At 34.4% G+C, this 8,459-nt stretch overlaps 2 long non-coding RNA genes across 2 annotated transcripts; one reads left to right on the top strand and one right to left on the bottom strand.

Moving 5' to 3' along the window:
- Positions 1 to 1,147: 1,147 nt before the first annotated feature.
- Positions 1,148 to 2,075, top strand: LOC131178535 (uncharacterized). Its single transcript, XR_009147450.1, has 3 exons — positions 1,148 to 1,306; positions 1,408 to 1,565; positions 2,017 to 2,075. It is a non-coding gene; the product is annotated as an uncharacterized LOC131178535 (long non-coding RNA).
- Positions 2,076 to 3,851: 1,776 nt separating this feature from the next.
- LOC131178536 (uncharacterized) lies at positions 3,852 to 6,075 on the bottom strand. The gene is made up of 2 exons (XR_009147451.1): positions 5,880 to 6,075; positions 3,852 to 4,032 (listed from the first exon to the last, which is right to left on the bottom strand). It is a non-coding gene; the product is annotated as an uncharacterized LOC131178536 (long non-coding RNA).
- Between the last annotated feature and the right edge of the window lie 2,384 nt (positions 6,076 to 8,459).

The following is an 8,459-nucleotide window of genomic DNA, read 5'->3' on the forward strand; positions in this document are numbered from 1 at the left end:
AAGGTTTCTCCAATGAAGGGAGTCATGAGATTTGGAAAGAAGGGCAAGTTGGCACCTCGGTATATTGGACCTTTTGAGGTTACTGATAGAGTTGGAGCAGTTGCCTACCGGTTGGAGCTACCACCCAACCTTTCTCACGTTCATCCCGTGTTTCACATCTCCATGCTCAGGAAATACATTCCCGATCCTTCTCATGTACTGCAGCCGGATGTGATAGAGCTAAAAGAGAACTTGTCATTTGAGGAACAGCCTGTAGCCATAGTGGACTACCAAGTGAGACAGCTGAGATCAAAACAGATCCCTATGGTTAAGGTTTTGTGGAGGAGTCAGTCAGTGGAAGAGTGCACCTGGGAGTCAGAATGGGACATGCATAGCAAGTACCCTTATTTGTTCAATGTATAATCATGTGCTTTATTCTGCCTTGTGTAAAAATTCGAGGACGAATTTTCTATAAGGGGGGAAGAATGTAACACCCCAAGATTTTAAATTTTATTATTTATGAGTATTTTTTATACTTAAATTTTATTTAAATTTTAGGAATTTTTTTGAGATTTTTTCGGATTTTAAAAATCGGGTTCGATTTTCCGAAAATATAAACTTTAATGATTTTTAAAAATTAATTTAAAGACCACGTAGCAAAACTAAAAATATATTTGGAGTCTACGTATTTTTCTAAGTTTTATGAAATTTTTTTCGGAATTTTTGGACCTCGTTTTCGGTCCCGAGGCAGAGTAAAAAATTCAAAATTTTGTATTTCGAATCGAACCGGCCAAATCGAACCGGACCGGATCGGACCGGTCGAATCGGATCGGACCGGTAGAATCGGACCGGTCTTCTTCTCTTTTTCTCCTCCCTCCCGCGTGCGATGGCCCTCTCCCTTTTCTCTCTCGTTTCTCTCTCCTCCCCGCCCCTAGCCGCCGGCCAGCCACCAGACCCCTAGCGGGCCGGCGCCGCGCCATTGACCAATGACCGACCGCCCAAACGGCCGGAAAAACACGCCCGAAACGCCCCATGCTGCGCGCTAGCCCGCCTTCCCGCTTCCCACCAATCCCGGCCACCAATTGGACCGGGTCTTGTGTCCAAAATCATCTACTCGGCGAGAACTTTCCATAGACACCAAGAACGCCGAAATCCATCTAGTGGATTGTCCGATTTTTGCTCGGGAAGATTTTAGCCCATTTCGACTTTTGGGCTAGATTTCTCGAAAATCGTGAATCCCACGAGAAAACCGAGGCCACCAGCATGCTCCATTCGTCGAGAGCTTCGCAACGACATAAATTTCGAATTTTTCCGACACCGTTTTTCGGTGGGTCCCACGGAACTTCGCAATGTTTTTCCGAGCATTTATGAGCTTAGAAAATTCTGAAAAATTTATGTACTAACCCCCGTGTTATGGGCTTCGTGTAGGTATCCTCGATTCGCGGAAATTCGACAGTTGACCGGGTCTGCAAATTTCGGGCCAGACAAACCCGTTATCGGAAAAGTCTCCGAATTGGACCGAGGTTTTGGCTAGGCCCCCATTGTCAGACGTCCCGAGCGCGTTCCTGAAGTCGGAATCGGCAAAGGTAAACCCGAACCTTACTTTTTCGTAATTTTCTAGTGCTTAAATAGGATTAAAAATCCATAAAATATTCGTGCTAGCTTAGAAAATTACGATTCTTTTTGCAATAGCTTAGTAATATTGCTAAGGACCGCGGGGCAAAGTTTTATAATTTTTAGAGCTTTTTTGGGCAATTTTTTTGCAAAAATGATCAATAATAAGGACTAAATTGAAATTTTGCGTATTGTGATGGATGACTGATTTGATGGGCCCAGGAGGGGCTGTGTGATATGATTGAACTGTGGATATATGGATTGTGAGTATAGAAGTGTGTTTTGAACCCTTTTGCAGGTTGGGTAGGTCCTAGGTATAGGGGAGACTCTGCCGGATTTTCGGCACGACTTAGGACGTAATTGGTCTTTTTCTTTGTTTGTATTGAGTCAGATTGTATTAAATAATTGTAATATAATTGTCAGGTGAGCCGGGACAGCCTTCTTCCTCCGCCCAGCCGCCTCAGTGACCATCGTCAAGTCTGTGAGTAAAATATTAATTTTAATTGTAATTTCGGTATTATTATATGTTCAGCATGCCCATGCATCACTTATATGCATATATTTATGTAGTTAATAACTCTAGGCACGATTTATGATGCATTGATAAATGTTAAAGTGCCATGATGTTGTTGTGGTAATTTGGAGCAGTGTGCGTGCGTTGGCGTGCGTGTGATGTGGTGTGGACTATGGATAGGACGGGTAGTCACGGCTTGAGTTCTTCGCTGGGACCCGATCCTTCGAGGGGTAGTCACGGCTTGAGTTCTTCGCTGGGACCCTCGATTTGGTTTATTAAGCGAAAGTCCGGCTTGAGTTCTTCGCTGGCACCAGGTTGGATTTAAGAGAGCTGTATAGGGGATCAGCTCCTAATATGATATGATTAATGCTACAGGGTGCGTGAGTGCTCCAAATTACCTTTTTGATGTTATGATGTGAAAATGATGTTGATGTTGCATTTCACTTTACAGGGTGCATTAGTTTTAGATAGTTATAGAGATTATGGTTAAAATTGATATTTTACTCTCTGAGTCGAACGCTCACTCCTGTTCAAAAATTTTTACAGGCCACAGGAGGATATTTTGTTCTGAGTTAACCTGCTTTTCTACTTCGCAGGTTGTTTATTAATATTTGTGTAATTTTAATTACTCCTAGAATTTCCGCATGTGTTAGCAGTAATTATTTGAATTTGGTCTGTAATATTATATTCATGTTGGACCTGTAAACTTAATATTTTAAGTCTGTTTTGATGGATTGGATGAGGGAGCTGAGCTCCCATTTATTATTATGTTGATGAGTATGTGGAGGGTGAGCTGAGCTCCCCAATGGATTGTTTATTGTGTTTACAGGTCGGGTGAGTCGAAAACTCCCCGTTGGAAAGTCCATTTTATGGCCGGACTCTGTCCGTTTGTTTTCTTGAATTTGGGCCCAATGGGCCTTAGAATTGGGTAAATGAACAGTTAGGCTTACTACGGGCCTCGGGGGCTTTAGGCTGGTCCAGGTCCTAGTGCCAGTCCGGCCCATAGGTTGGGTCGTGACATTGAAACTCTGCAATTTCATATCCAAACACATAAATGAGATATATTTAATATAATAAATCAATCAATCCAAAAAAATTTTGGCTTTAAAATCAAAAAACCCATCTAACATACTTATCCCATATTTTTTTCACCCAAAGTTTTCAAACTTATTTAGCATTTAGTTTCAAAGATCAAAAAGCATTTTCTAGAAAAAAAAAAAAACACCGTTCTAAATGCTATTAAAAAAAATAATTTGGAGAAAACTATTTTGTTATTTTGATGTTCTTATACTAAAATATGTCAAATTTATTTTTAAATTAGATTTTAATGCAATATAACTAATATCGCACCTTACCCTTCTGTAAGGCATAATATGATCCTATAGTATACCTAGTGAATTATTGAACTTCACCTACTAATAACTCATTAAGTACACTACAATGGATTTTAAAACCATTTTCTTACTTTTTGAAAGTTGTGAGCATTTCTAGCAGGTAATAAAAACATGTAATAGAAGATTAAAAGCTAATTAAAATTTTTATCTATTTTTATTTTTCCGCAAATTCTGGAAAAATATTTCGGCAAAGTGCCGTCAGTAATTGAGAAAAATAAAAAATTTTACCTGTGGAAAAACACTTCCAATAATAGCACTTCATCAAATCTCAATTACCAAATTTTCCAAAATAAGTTATACACCATGCATTTAAATATTTGATTACATTCACAATTTAGTTCACAGACATAAAAAGCCAAAAGACCATATTATTACATATTAACTATACAACTGCTCAGTTTCAAAAGTACATATGACTACAAAATTATTTACATCAAGAAGTTACAAGGGTATTATCAAATACCCGTACAAAAGTCTCTTAGTAGTCCCCACAATCAGCAGCTTACTCTGCTGTTTTTTCCTTGTCTCTATCTGCGACAGCAAAAGAAGCTATCGCTGAGTATAAAAATACTCAGTAGTGCATAATAAAATGTAAAATGCATAATATAAAACATTTATGAACAATTCATAATTCAAAAATCTCACAATCACATTTCACAATTTTTCAAATCACATTTATAACAAATCACAATTTTCAAAGTTTAATATAACACAAATTTGATCAAACAATTTAATAAACACAGTGTTGTCAATCAATAACACAACTTATGCCATTACACAAAATTTCAAAATATGCCGTGTTGTACACCATGACAAGGCAAACTCACCCCACTAATCGAAATCAATGAGGGAGGTGGCTAGCTAGCTAATGAGAACTCATCCAAACTGACCTTAGACTGGCAAACCAGAGAGGGAGGAAAGTAATCAAATATCAAACTCAACCCCACAAGTGGAGGAGGAACATAATAATGGACTGTCATGCCAATTGTGAATCAAAAACAATTTTAAAATCATATTATTCAACATTTCATGCAAAACATTAATAAATTTTCATTTCAAATTTCCATTTATAAAGTAAGCAACACAACATTTCTCAAAGTATTGTTTAGCATAAATTGCTCCAAAATGTATTCAAATAAATTTTCTAAATTATCTCATAACAAATCCAATAATTTATTTATATGTATTCAATTCTAGCCCCAATATGTTTAAACTAACATTCTTGAAAATTTTCATTTCGGGGTTAGTATTCATGTCAATATGTTGACTTTCTTATGCTTAATAGGTGTGGAAAATCCAATTATACCCACATACCACATTTTGGGTGCCAAATTTGTTGGTTTTTATTGTTTCTTCAAATTTTAGGTCTCTTAAGTATAATTTCAAAATTTCCAGATTTGATATCATGTTTTGTACTACTCCATTGGTCATGTTGCTATGAGAATTTGGCAAAGTGTTCTTCATAAAACTTGTTCCTTATTATCTTAGTTTTAATTCCCTTTTTGAATCACTCTATTTGAAGTTTTGTAACCCAAGTTATGACCATTTGAACATGGCTGGCCAGATTGGTCTAACCCAGATTTATGGGCACCTAATTTGGTTCTGGTAGTTTTAGACCTCTAATTTTGGGTGGCAAAATGAATGGGTTATGGACTGAATTTGGGTTGGTGTTCTTCATGAAAGTTGTAGCGCTATGTCATACCTTTCCAATGCCACAAAAGTCAAGTCATTTGGACCTGTATAGCCCAAGTTATGGCCAAATGAACAAATACTATTTATTTGGTTATTTTTGTACAGTGACAGTGCACACTATCCGGATTTGACCTAATTGTTCACTATGTTAATGTCATTTTCTGAGCATGATTCCAAAATGAAAAATGTGTCATTATGTGTCTAATTTCATTCTCAATTGGCTTCACACCAATTGGGTTGGTAAATTTTCAGTTTTAGTCCCTGAAAGAGACCTAGGTCAAGGTGCCAGACTAGTGACCCTAACCAATCTGAATTGCACTTGGTTTCTACCAATTCAAACATACCACAAATGGTCCCATATGACCATTTCTTACTTCAATTAGATCAAAATACATCAATGGACCATTTCCTACTATTTTTCTCTAAATTTTAGGAGCTTAAGAACCCTAAATTTAACAACTTATGCAATTGATACAATTAAAGTGCATAACCTTCTTATATACACTTAATTTGACTTAATTATATGTTCAATTGCATCAACTCAAGCAATTTCTACCTCCCCTCAATACTGGCTGAATTTCACTATGCCCTTAACTTGTTAATTTGTTTTTATTTTTACCAATTCTAATTCAAAATATATGTTCAAAAGTAAATTTAAAGATGGAATTAAGAACATCTTTACTAACCTTATGTGGAACCTTCCAATCTTCTTAAGCTCTCCAATTTCTTCCTTTCTTCCTCCATAAATCTTCTTATCAAAGCTCAAATACAAGTTTTAGTTAAGAATTCTTCAAATTCTATGGTTAAATTTTAGGTTTTAAGAAGCTTCAAATGAGCTTCAATGGTGGAAACAAAAATGGAAAATGAGAGAGAGAGGAGTGAGAGGCTTGTACCGCAGTTGATGCAGGAAGAAGACCCACTTTTTTTCTTTTAATTTTTAGTATTTATCTTGCTTTTGACTTAGTCAAATTTTGGTTAATTAAAATTTTTTTTATTACATCATGCATGAGGTAAGATGATAATGTAATAATCCACTTTTCTTTTCTTTTTCTATTCTTCTTTAATTTTCCATAGTTCTTTAATTTAATTTGCTATTCCGAAATTTTCATTTCTCCGATTTTATTGGACAGTTAGGTCAGAAATCACCTCTAGGGGTGAATTGACCAAATTGCCCCTCGCCGGTCTAATCCGGTTTGCAAGTTATTCGATATTTCTTTCGGATCCCTGACTGAAGTATTTGACCTACTTAAAAATTCTTTTCTGTGATTTTCTCTTTTCCACTGTGTTCACAATAGTCCTTAGAACCGTGGCGTCACATTTTCTCGTTCAAAATATGGGTTAGGACTGACTTCGCAGTCACTTTCCAGTAAGATCACCCATCGCTGTAACCCTCGGCTCATTTAACTTTTTATACTTTGTTTTTCTTATTTTTACTTTTCCATCTGGTAATCACTATTTATTTTCGATCAGAACTTTTCTATATGTCTTAATTATAGTTCTAGTCCTCTTAATTGTCTGGACCGACACCGGTCACCGGAACAGTATAATTTACCAGGCTATATAAATAGGAGTGTTATAACTAATATATTTAAGAAAGTTCCTTTTAATAACAGATCTAAATAACAGTAATTCCAAATAGACTTGATCTTTTTATTTTATAGTGTGACACTAGCAAATATCAAATTGATCAGAAATATAATGAGATTATGGCATGAGAGACTTTTATATAAAGTTTTTTAAGTTAAAAGGTTTTTATATAACATTTTTAAGTTGAGCGACTTTATAATAATGAAATAAATATGAGAGATGAAAGTATAATAAACTCTAAGATCAAGAGACGGTTAGCAAAGATTTAAAGATATTAATTAGAGTTAAAAAAATTAAAAAAAAAAAAAAAAAGCCTTAAATGGTTTTGCAGTTGGTTGACGGAAATATTGAAGATCGTACGCAGAAGTTTTTAAAATCTTTTCATTTTTTTTTTTAATAAAAATATTTAGAATTTTTTTTTTTTTTGAACGATTTAGAATTAACTATCAATAAACTTATTTTACCACATAATTTGTTTATATGATAAATCTAAGACAAATTTTAAAAATAAGGCCAAATATGGATTATTGTTATTAGCAAAAAATTGAACATATGAATTTCTTTTCATTTATTATTAGATTTTTTTAAAGATTTAGTTAAAAATTAGAACAGAATTAAAAAAAAAAAATGAGTGAGATTATCAATTAGAGCAACTTAAAATTTTATTTGTTCTGAAAATTATCTTAAAAAAATAATAATAAACAAAGAGATGTAGCATAAGCTCAATGTAGAGAGTTGGGCTTGGGCTTGGGCTATATGACTTGGACACAGCAACAATAACTAGAAGTGCGCTGTAAGGTTGTTAGCGGTTGGCAATGATGTGATACTTGCACAATTGCCACCTGTGGTGATGTCTGTGGGTAGAGGCCAATGATTAATAATTAAAATTTTTTAAAATTGCAATTGTTAATTTCTCTAATACTTAATTTGCATTGGGAATAAATTTATTTGTACAATATTTCACATTGTTAATTTGGTGATAATGTATCATATAACTACGCTGTTAGTAACCCTTTTTTTTATATTATTCGCCAACGGTTTAGTACATAGTATTTTAATTAGGATTAAAATATTACTCTTTTTTATATAGAATTTATATAAATATTCAGAAATTAAGAAATTAATTTATAAAAAATTATCCTCTTAAGTTAAGAGTTGAGAGAGCGTTTTTATTATTATCAATAATATTACATCACTAATTTTATTTTTAACAATCAATTTAATAAATATTTTTATTAAATATTTCTACTTTAACTACTAATAATTAATATATATAAATTAATAATTAATAAAATAGCCTATAATTTTTAAAATAACTATCATTTACTAGAATAATTAATTTTGTACAATAAGCCTAAGTAAACTTTGTTGCAATGTAAACATTCTTTGGACCCAAAACGAATTGAAAACGATCCGCTGAGCTCGTTAATTACAGCGAACAAATATTGAAAGAATATAGCTATTCTTCTATGCACAAACACAGACTAAGCCTCAGCAACAACCTCTCCTATATGCAAAAAGAAAGAGAGAAACAAAAGAAAGAACGAAAGCAAACTTTTCTTGAGTGGAAGAAATGAATCATGATATATCAGACTGCAAAGCCACCGTCGCAAGAGCAGCTGCCGGTGCCGCTGTTAATATCTCCGTGTTGGCGAGGTTTAGTCCTGAGACAGCAACAC

Source organism: Hevea brasiliensis, chromosome 3, assembly GCF_030052815.1.
Source record: "Hevea brasiliensis isolate MT/VB/25A 57/8 chromosome 3, ASM3005281v1, whole genome shotgun sequence".
Classification (NCBI taxonomy): domain Eukaryota; kingdom Viridiplantae; phylum Streptophyta; class Magnoliopsida; order Malpighiales; family Euphorbiaceae; genus Hevea; species Hevea brasiliensis.